Genomic DNA, 10354 nt, shown 5'->3' with positions numbered 1-10354 from the left:
TCTCCTACAACATGCTAGTACCTATTCTTTCAAGTAAATGTCCTTCACTTTATCTTAGTCATAATGATTCTTACTCTATCTTTGTGTCATGTGAGTTCTTGATAAAGAAATAAGTTGTAAGAAAAAGAATAACATAGAAAGCATTCTCTTGACAAAGGATAAATATACATATATACAGAGAATATATTTCAAATATATGCAAAGAACTCTTAAAACTCAATAATAAGAACCAACCAATCCAATCAGAAATATAGGCCAAAGGCCTGAATAGATACCTTGCCAAAGATTTACAAATAGCAAATAAGCATATGAAAAAATGTGCCACATCATATGTCTTTGTAGAAATAAACATTAAAACAACATTGCAATTTAAAACATATTGATGGAATAGCCAAAATATGGAAAATTGACAACATTAAATTCTGATGAGGGCGTGAAGCAATAGGAACTCACATCCATTGCAAAAACTTTGGATGCCAGTTTAATGGTTTCTTACAAAACGAATCATACACTTACCACAAAATCCTGCAGTCAAGTTTCTTGATATTTACCTAAAATAACCAAAAACTTACATCAATACAAACACCTGTTCATGGATGTTTATAGCAGCTTTATTTGTAACTACCCCAAACTTGGAAGCAAATAACATGTCCTTTAGTAGGCTAATGGGAAATAAGCTATGGTACATCTAGGCTATGAAATATTATTCAGTGGGAAAAAAAAAGAGCTATGAAGTCATGAAAAAATAAGAAGGAAATGTAAATGAATATTACATGTGAAAAGAGTCAATTGGAAAACATTACATAGCAATTCATTCCAGATTATATGACACTTTGCAAAAGGTAAAGCTATGGCAACAGTAGAAAGATCAGTAGTTGCCAGACTTAGGGGCGTGAGTGGGATGAATAACTGGAGCACAAAAGATTTTAGAGCTGTGTGGTGCTGCAATGATGGATACTTGCCATTATACATTTGTTCAAACCCACAGAATGTATAATAGCAAGAGTAGAATTGTAACATAAGCTATGAACTTTGGGTGATTATGATGTGCCTATGCGTAAATTGGAGAAGGCAATGGCAACCCACTCCAGTACTTCTGCCTGGAAAATCCCATGGATGGAGGAGCCTGGTGGGCTGCAGTCTATGGGGTTGAGAAGACTCGGAAAGGACTGAGCAACTTCACTTTCACTTTCATGCATTGGAGAAGGAAATGGCAACTCACTTCAGTGTTCTTGCCTGGAGAATCCCAAGGAAGGGGGAGCCTGGTGGGCTGCCATCTATGGGGTCGCACAGAGTCAGACACGACTGAAGCGACTTAGCAGCAGCAGCAGCAGCATGCATAAATTATCAGTTGTAACAAATGAACCACTCTTGATGAGGATGTCCATAATGGGGGAGGCTATACATGTGTGGAGGTGGGGGTATATGGGAAATCTCTATACCTTCCCTTCGATTTTGCTGGGAATCTAAGACGACTGTTAAAAGTAAAGCAATTAGAGAAAATTTACGTGTTCCTTTTAGCTCTGTCCTAAGGTGAAACATTTAATATCACACATGAAATAAATACCTATACAAGGTAGTATATAATATTCTTCCAAGTTTTCTGATAATAGTAAATTTGAATCACCCTAAAAGAATGAATATTCATAAAAAAAATAGAAATACACCCTCAATTTGGCAGTCTGTCACATGTGAAATGAAACTTCTGAATAGACAGGAAAATAATAGTTATTGAAGCACAAACAAATATGACACCATCTATGTAAACTACAAATGACAACTACTTAGCCATTTCACTGCTTATTTTTCTTACTGATCATCTTTAAAGAAATTCACATGGAATATGCATTATATAGAAAGTTAAGCAATAAAATGATTTTGTTAAAAGTCTTTAACATCATGAAATGAAACCTCTAAAAAAAAAAAAAAAAAGAAACCTCTATCACATTTAAATAAGCTTGATTAATACTTTAAAGTACAAGTAAAAATAGGATTTATTATTTGAACTACTTACTACCTAAACTAATCTGGGGTATCTTTAAAGTTTTTTCTTATTTTTAAAATTCTTTCCAATTTGTTGTAAATTTAAGGTCACTTATGCACATTCACTCATACCAACTTTGCTTATTAATATACCAAATTTTACATGAGTACAGGCTGATTTAATAAGGTTGTCTTTAAAATGCCTGTATCCTCTTCATCTCTCTTACCTCTCTCTTCCCTTCTGTGCAAACCAAATTAGTAATGTAATCTGCCTTAGTTCCATGTTTTTCTATATGTCTGCTGCTGCTGCTGCTAAGTTGTTTCAGTCATGTCCAACTCTGTGCGACCCCAGAGACGGCAGCCCACCAGGCTCCCCCGTCCCTGGGATTCTCCAGGCAAGAACACTGGAGTGGGTTGCCATTTCTTTCTCCAATGCATGAAAGTGAAAAGTGAAAGTGAAGTCGCTCAGTCATGTCCGACTCTTCGTGACCCCATGGACTGCAGCCCACCAGGCTCCTCCATCCATGGGATTTTTCCAGGCAAGAGTGCATATGTCTACCTAAATCTATATATTTGTAAGAGATTCTAAATTCTTCAGGGGCATTATTCTTGCCCCAAAATACAAGCATAACATATTTTTATGCACCTTATGTTTCTTTTCAATTTAGCTTTTATAATACTTTGAAAGTCAACTGTTAGAGCTTAAACTATTTTAATGATTACATATTAGCTCGTGTTGCATATATGGCATAACTTGATAGATCATCACAATGAATGATATGTTTGTATGTTGTTTCTACAAAATGTTGCAGAAAACTTTCTTATATGTTCATCTTTATGTTCTCATGCTTTAGCATAGATTTGTATAATTCATTTTTCTAGAATGATACATAAATAATTTAAAATGTTAATATGTTTATCCAGTTTGCTGTTCGGTGTATTTATAATTTTGCATTTTACAACTCTCAGTATATAAGAAGACCATTTTCCCACCCTGATAGTTGGCAAAATCTTTTTTGCATCTTTGAAATACTTTTTAGTCTGATGCATATAAAACTACTTCAAGTTATCAAAATTGGCATTTATCTTACCATTAGTGAATTAAATAATTTTTCTCAAGTTTGTTAGTCATTTGAATATGTTCTTCTCACAATTTCTTATTCAAAATCTTGGTTTAATTACTCATTGAGTTGCTTGTTTTTACCGTGTCAATTTGTAAGTGCTAAGAACTTTTTGTGTGTTCCAGAATCTAGACTCTTACCATTTGAGTAATTTTCTGAATTGAGGATAGTATAGATAAATAATTTCTCCAACTAGTATCCTTATATTTTTTTTTATGGTTTCTAAAGTTCTACTTTTTGTAAAAAATATTTTCATGCCTTTAGATTGTAACAGGTATTGATTTCGATTTTTCTAAGATATTTGTTGTTTTTTCACATGCATACTTTTATTGTCAAAAAAATCTTTCATCTATGTTATAAGGTAGAGACAAAACTTCATTTTCTTCTAGATCTATCATTATTTAAGCCAGATTACTTAACAAATAATATCAATACATCTCTTTCCTACTGAATTGAAAGGTATTATACTTTTCATAGAATATATTCTTGTATACCGAACTGAAATCTATCTCTGTATATCAGGTTGTATGGTTCTACTCTATTCATCTACATCAATTGCTGGTACCCAAAAATATTGATGTTATGTTGATAGACAATATGATACTGACAATATGATACTGACAATTAGCGCTTCTTGTTTTTAAAACTTCTTAGATACTGTAAGACATTACTTTGTAATATGAATGTTGAAGTTAGTTTATCCAGGGGGCATAAGAAAATTGTTTAGAAAATGTAAAAGTAATTGGAGAATTCACATCTGTAAGATACTAGTTTCATAACAAAGGATATTTGTGTCTTGCCATATGTTTAGATTTTTACATATTTCACCAAGATTTGTAATGTAATTTCTATATCATCTGTCTTCCCTGGTGGCTCAGACGGTAAAAGCATCTGCCTACAATGTGGGAAACCCAGGTTCAATCCCTGGGTTGGGAAGATCACCTGGAGAAGGAAATGGCAACCCACTCCAGTATTCCTGCCTGGAAAATCCCATGGACAGAGAAGCTGTAGGCTACAGTCCATGGGGTCTCAAAGAGTCAGACACGACTGAGCGACTTCACTTTCACCTCTCTATAGCATCCTAAAACTTATTTATAAATTTTTAGACTTTATGTTTATTGTGAACAATAATATTTCCCCAATTTTTACTACTGGAAGTATATTTATTACTGGAAACTGGCATAAGTAATAATTGACTTTACATGCTAATATTGTATACAACTAAACTATCTTTTTTTCTTGGCAGTTTTTTACTAGATGTCCCAGGTTTTTGAGCAATTCAATAATAAGGAATTTGATGACAGTAAAGAAGCTAAACTTTCTTCTTATTTTCCAATGTTTATGTGGCTTAGTTTTCTCATCCAATGAATCTTTACAAACTCTAAGACAATATTAAGCAAAAATAGGTGATATCCTTTAGCTGGTATCTTTTGCTAGTTCCCATTTTAGTAAAAATATTTTTAAAGATTTCCACATTGGCATAGTATTTTTATTAAGTAAATTTAAGTAGTTTATATTATTTATATAGTTTTCTTCTATTATGTATGTTTAGTGTTTGATTTATAATGGTAGTGAAATGTTAGCAAGTGTTCTATGTTTTATTGAGCTTACCTTCATACTTTTCCCCCTTATGTGTTAATATAATTGATTATGTATGCATATATAATTCCACTGAAGCCAATTTTCCATTTCTGAAATTAAACTTATTTGGCATAATGAATTAATCTTCATGTATGATTGAACTATAATGCTAATTAATATTTTAAAATTTTTGCAACTATTTTCATAAGTGATATAATCATGTTTATAAGGTATACAAAATGTATCTAACAATTTATTATTAAATTGAATGCATATGTCTTGAACTAATTTACCAAAATAAAATATTCTGACTTCAGTTTTACTGAGACCATGATAACAAGCATTACAGAAATCACTGAGGTAAAGAAAACTTGACATTCATTGATTCTCTATTTGGTGGTTCCTTAGCATATAATTTCAGCCCCAATGCATTTAAACCCACAGAAATCTAAATTTCTTAAACTTCAATAATAAAACAATGCCAAATTGTTCAGAGACAAATAAGCCAGTGAAATGCATGTAATTATACATTGAAACAGTTAGAACTGGACGTGGAACAACAGACCGGTTACAAATAGGAAAAGGAGTTCATCAAGGCTATATATTGTCACCCTGTTTATTTAACTTATATGCAGAGTACATCATGAGAAATGCTGGACTGGAAGAAACACAAGCTGGAATCAAGATTGCCGGGAGAAATATCAATAATCTCAGATATGAAGATGACACCACCCTTATGGCAGAAAGTGAAGAGGAACTAAAAAGCCTCTTGATGAAAGTGAAGGTGGAGAGTGAAAAAGTTGGCTTAAAGCTCAACATTCAGAAAACGAAGATCATGGCATCCGGTCCCATCACTTCATGGGAAATAGATGGCGAAACAGTGGAAACACTGTCAGACTTTATTTTTCTGGGCTCCAAAATCACTGCAGATGGTGACTGCAGCCATGAAATTAAAAGACGCTTACTCCTTGGAAGGAAAGTTATGACCAACCTAGATAGCACATTCAAAAGCAGAGACATTACTTTGCCAACAAAGGTTCGTCTAGTCAAGGTTATGGTTTTTCCTGTGGTCATGTATGGATGTGAGATTTGGACTGTGAAGAAGGCTGAGTGCCGAAGAATTGATGCTTTTGAACTGTGGTGTTGGAGAAGACTCTTGAAAGTCCCTTGGAGTGCAAGGAGATCCAACCAGTCCATTCTGAAGGAGCTCAGCCCTGGGATTTCTTTGGAAGGAATGATGCTGAAGCTGAAACTCCAGTACTTTGGCCAACTCATGCGAAGAGTTGACTCATTGGAAAAGACTCTGATGCTGGGAGGGATTGCGGACAAGAGGAGAAGGGGACAATACAGGATGAGATGGCTGGATGAAATCACTGACTCAATGGATATGAGTCTGAGTGAACTCTGGGAGTTGGTGATGGACAGGGAGGCCTGGCGTTCTGCGATCCATGGGGTCTCAAAGAGTCAGACACGACTGAGGGACTGATCTGATCTGATCTGATCTGATACATTGAAAGTGAAAAGTGAAAGTGAAAGTAACTCAGTCATGTTTGACTCTTTACGACCCCATGAGCTATACAGTTCATGGAATTTTCCAGGCCAGAATACTGGAGTGGGTAGTCTTTCACTTCTCTAGGAGATCTTCCCAACCCAGGGATTGAACCCAGGTCTCCCTCATTGCAGGCGGATTCTTGCAACATAATATAAGTATACATTCTTGCAATGTAATGTAATTATACATTATTTTATATTAATGGGCTTCCCTGGTGGCTCAGACAGTAAAGAATCTGTTCATGTAAACCTTTATCTTAATAGCTGATCCCAGAAAACAACAGCTTGATTCTGATGTGATCTGAAAGGTGCAGGAAGCCCTTCCATGCTCTGCTGCTGCTGCTAAGTCACTTCAGTCCTGTCTGACTCTGTGTGACCCCATAGATGGCAGCCCACCAGGCTCCGCCATCCCTGGGATTCTCCAGGCAAGAACACTGGAGTGGGTTGCCATTTCCTTCTCCAATGCATGAAAGTGAAAAGTGAAAGCTAAGTCGCTCAGTCTTGTCCTACCCTCAGCGACCCCATGGACTGCAGCTTTCCAGGCTCCTCCGTGCATGGGATTTTCCAGGCAAGAGTACTGGAGTGGGGTGCCATTTGTTAATGTTTTGAAAATCTTGCATAGTTATAAACATACATTCTGAAAGTACGTTTTAATAAGAAATAGTTCAGATCAGTTCAGTTGCTCAGTCATGTCGGACTCTTGCGACCCCATGAATCGCAGCATGCCAGGCCTCCCTGTCCATCACCAACTCCCAGAGTTCACTCAGACTCAGGTCCATCGAGTCAGTGATGCCATCCAGCCATCTCATCCTCTGTCGTCCCCTTCTCTTCCTGCCCCCAATCCCTCCCAGCATCAGAGTCTTTTCCAGTGAGTCAACTCTTCGCATGAGGTGGTCAAAGGACTGGAGTTTCCGCTTCAGCATTGTTCCTTCCAAAGAAATCCCAGGGCTGATCTCCTTCAGAATGGACTGGTTGGATCTCCTTGCAGTCCAAGGGACTCTCAAGAGTCTTCTCCAACACCACAGTTCAAAAGCATCAATTCTTTGGCACTCAGCCTTCTTCACAGTCCAACCCTCACATCCATACATGACCACAGGAAAAACCATAGCCTTGACTAGACGAACCTTTGTTGGCAAAGTAATGTCTCTGCTTTTGAATGTGCTATCTAGGTTGGTCATAACTTTCCTTCCAAGGAGTAAGCATCTTTTAATTTCATGGCTGCAGTCACCATCTGCAGTGATTTTGGAGCCCAACAAAATAAAGTCTGACAGTGTTTCCACTGTTTCGCCATCTATTTCCCATGAAGTGATGGGACCGGATGCCATGATCTTCGTTTTCTGAATGTTGAGCTTTAAGCCAACTTTTTCACTCTCCACCTTGACTTTCATCAAGAGGCTTTTTAGTTCCACTTCATTTTCTGCCATAAGGGTGGTGTCATCTGCATTTCTGAGGTTATTGATATTTCTCCCGGTAATCTTGATTCCAGCTTGTGTTTCTTCCAGTCCAGCATTTCTCATGATGTACTCTGCATAGAGTTAAATAAGCAGGGTGACAATATACAGCCTTGACGTACTCCTTTTCCTATTTGGAACAAGTCTGTTGTTCCATGTCCAGTTCTAACTGTTGCTTCCTGACCTGCATACAGATTTCTCAAGAGGCAGATCAGGTGGTCTGGTATTCCCATCTCTTTCAGAATTTTCCACAGTTTATTGTTATCCACACAGGCTTTGGCATAGTCAATAAAGCAGAAATAGATGTTTTTCTGGAACTCTCTTGCTTTTTGGATGATCCAGCGATTTGATCTCTGGTTCCTCTGCCTTTTCTAAAACCAGATTGAACATCAGGAAGTTCACTGTTCACATATTGCTAAAGCCTGGCTTGGAGAATTTAAGAGGGCATAAAGACATTGAATAGCTTTTAATATAAAAGAATACTCAAGTCTAGGAGGTAACTGAGGTACATACGGAAGTGAAGAATTGAGTCAATATAAATTGATAGCAACTCGTCCCTCAGAGTTGTTTGTGTTCACATCTGCATTGTTAAGTATACCCTTTCTATCTTGACACTAGAAAATCATTGAAAGGGACCATGTATCTTAAGCCATTGATTAAGTGAGACAATTCACCTGTTTCACAGAAGGAAGAATCCCAAGGCAAGGAAAGTCCTTATACATGGCCATAATTAGATGATAAGGTTTAGATAATCTTCCTCTTCTATGGGAAAAAAAAGATACACACACACACATATGTAGCATCTTTCTAAGATATTCAATTCTATCCAGTTAAAATTAGTATATACATGGTTTGCACCTGCAATCATATATGTGTGTGTGTGAGAGCAGTTACTCAGTCATGTCTTATTCTTTGTGATCCCATGGACTGTAGCCCACCAGGCTCCACTGTCCAAGGAATTTTCCAGGGAGGAATACTGGAGTGGGTTGCCGTTTCCTCCTCCAGGGGATCTTCCCAACTTAGGGATAAAACCCAGATCTCCTGTGTTGCAGGCAAACATACATGTGTGCTAAGTCGCTTCAGCTGTGTCCAACTCTTTGCAATCCCATGGGCTGTAGCCCATCAGACTCCTTTGTCCATGGAATTTTTTTCTTTTTTTTTTTAATATAAATGTATTTATTTTAACTGGAGGCTAATTACTTTATAATATTGTATTGGTTTTGCCATATATCAACATGAATCTGCCACAGTTGTATTCCCCATCCTGAACCCCCCTCCCACCTCCCTCCCCTTACCATCCCTCTGGGTCATCCCTGTTCACCAGCCCCAAGCATCCTGTTTAATGCATCGAACCTGGACTGGCGATTCAAGAATATTGGAGTGGGTTGTCATTTTCTTCTCTAGTTGACTTTTCCAACTGAAGGATCAAATCCATAGCTCTTACATCTACTGCCCTGGATGTTCTGTTCTTAGTTGCTCAGTCATGTCTGATTCTTTGCCACCCCATGGACTGTAGCCTGCCAGACTCCTCTGTCCATAGGGATTCTCCAGGCAACAATACTGGAGTAGGTTGCCATGCCCTCCTCCAGATCTTCCCAACCCAGGAATTGAACTGGAGTCTCCTAAATTGCAGGTGGTTCTTTCCCTCTAGCGCCACCTGACTAAATAAAAAAGGAGTTTAGCTGTTAGCTGTCTTATTATCTGAAAGTGTAATAAGAATTTTTTAAAAATTGCTTTCCTAAAAATTATCAGCTGTTGAGTTCATTTAACAATTCCAAAACTGAGATCACTATAAAATAGAATACAGAATTTATGCTATTGTTAATCCTAATTTAAACACTAATTTTCCATATAGAAAAAGTAAGGTTGGTTGACTGTGAAAGATTGAGACCATCAAGAAGTCTGAAGGAAATCTTACACTTTATTTCCTCAGATAAGTATCTGAGACACTGGCAAGGAGAAGGGAGTGTTACTTTGAGCTGCACCATCTGTGTAAAATTCTAGAAGTATCCTAGATACAGAAAAGGTTCAGGAAGATCACAATGAGCTGTCTAAAAGCCCTTTAACCTCAGGACGAGTAATCAGGATGGAAGAAAAAAAAAAAACATAATATTAAGGAAGAGGGGAAAAAAACATGGCTGCTTTTCTTATTCCTTTAATTTGGGCCAAACTGCCAAACAAAAGATATGGATCTTCCTCAATCAACAGTACTGAATCTTTGGCCTTTAAGGCCACAGCTCCCCACAGGTTAATAGATTTTTCAACAACAGAAGAGAGGCTGTGATCGATTAGAGCACTTCATCATGTCAAAGCATTTTTTGTTGTTGCAAAGAAGGATGGATAATGATCATTTGTCACTAGCCCAGCCATTCCTCAGTAAGAGAGGTTTTTATGAACAGTTGAGTTCCATCTTTAAGATGAAGGCTAGCATAACCAACAGATTTTATATTAGAGAGAATTGAGAGGTAATCATTTAATCATGTTACTTGTTAAAATGTTTGGTTTTTCACTTTGTAAAGTGAATTGCGTCTCTTGGGGTATATTCCACACAGTTTGCAAACAAATGTCAGTATTGATTTTATTCTATCCTGGTACTGTATGGAATCAGTAGAACATACATATTTACAGGACACAAGAAACATAAAAATGTAAGACTATAAATGAAAA

The sequence above is a fragment of the Bubalus kerabau genome, chromosome 7, assembly GCF_029407905.1.
Source record: "Bubalus kerabau isolate K-KA32 ecotype Philippines breed swamp buffalo chromosome 7, PCC_UOA_SB_1v2, whole genome shotgun sequence".
Classification (NCBI taxonomy): domain Eukaryota; kingdom Metazoa; phylum Chordata; class Mammalia; order Artiodactyla; family Bovidae; genus Bubalus; species Bubalus kerabau.
The sequence above is the reverse complement of the archived record's forward strand: the minus strand, read 5'-3'. Positions refer to the sequence as shown.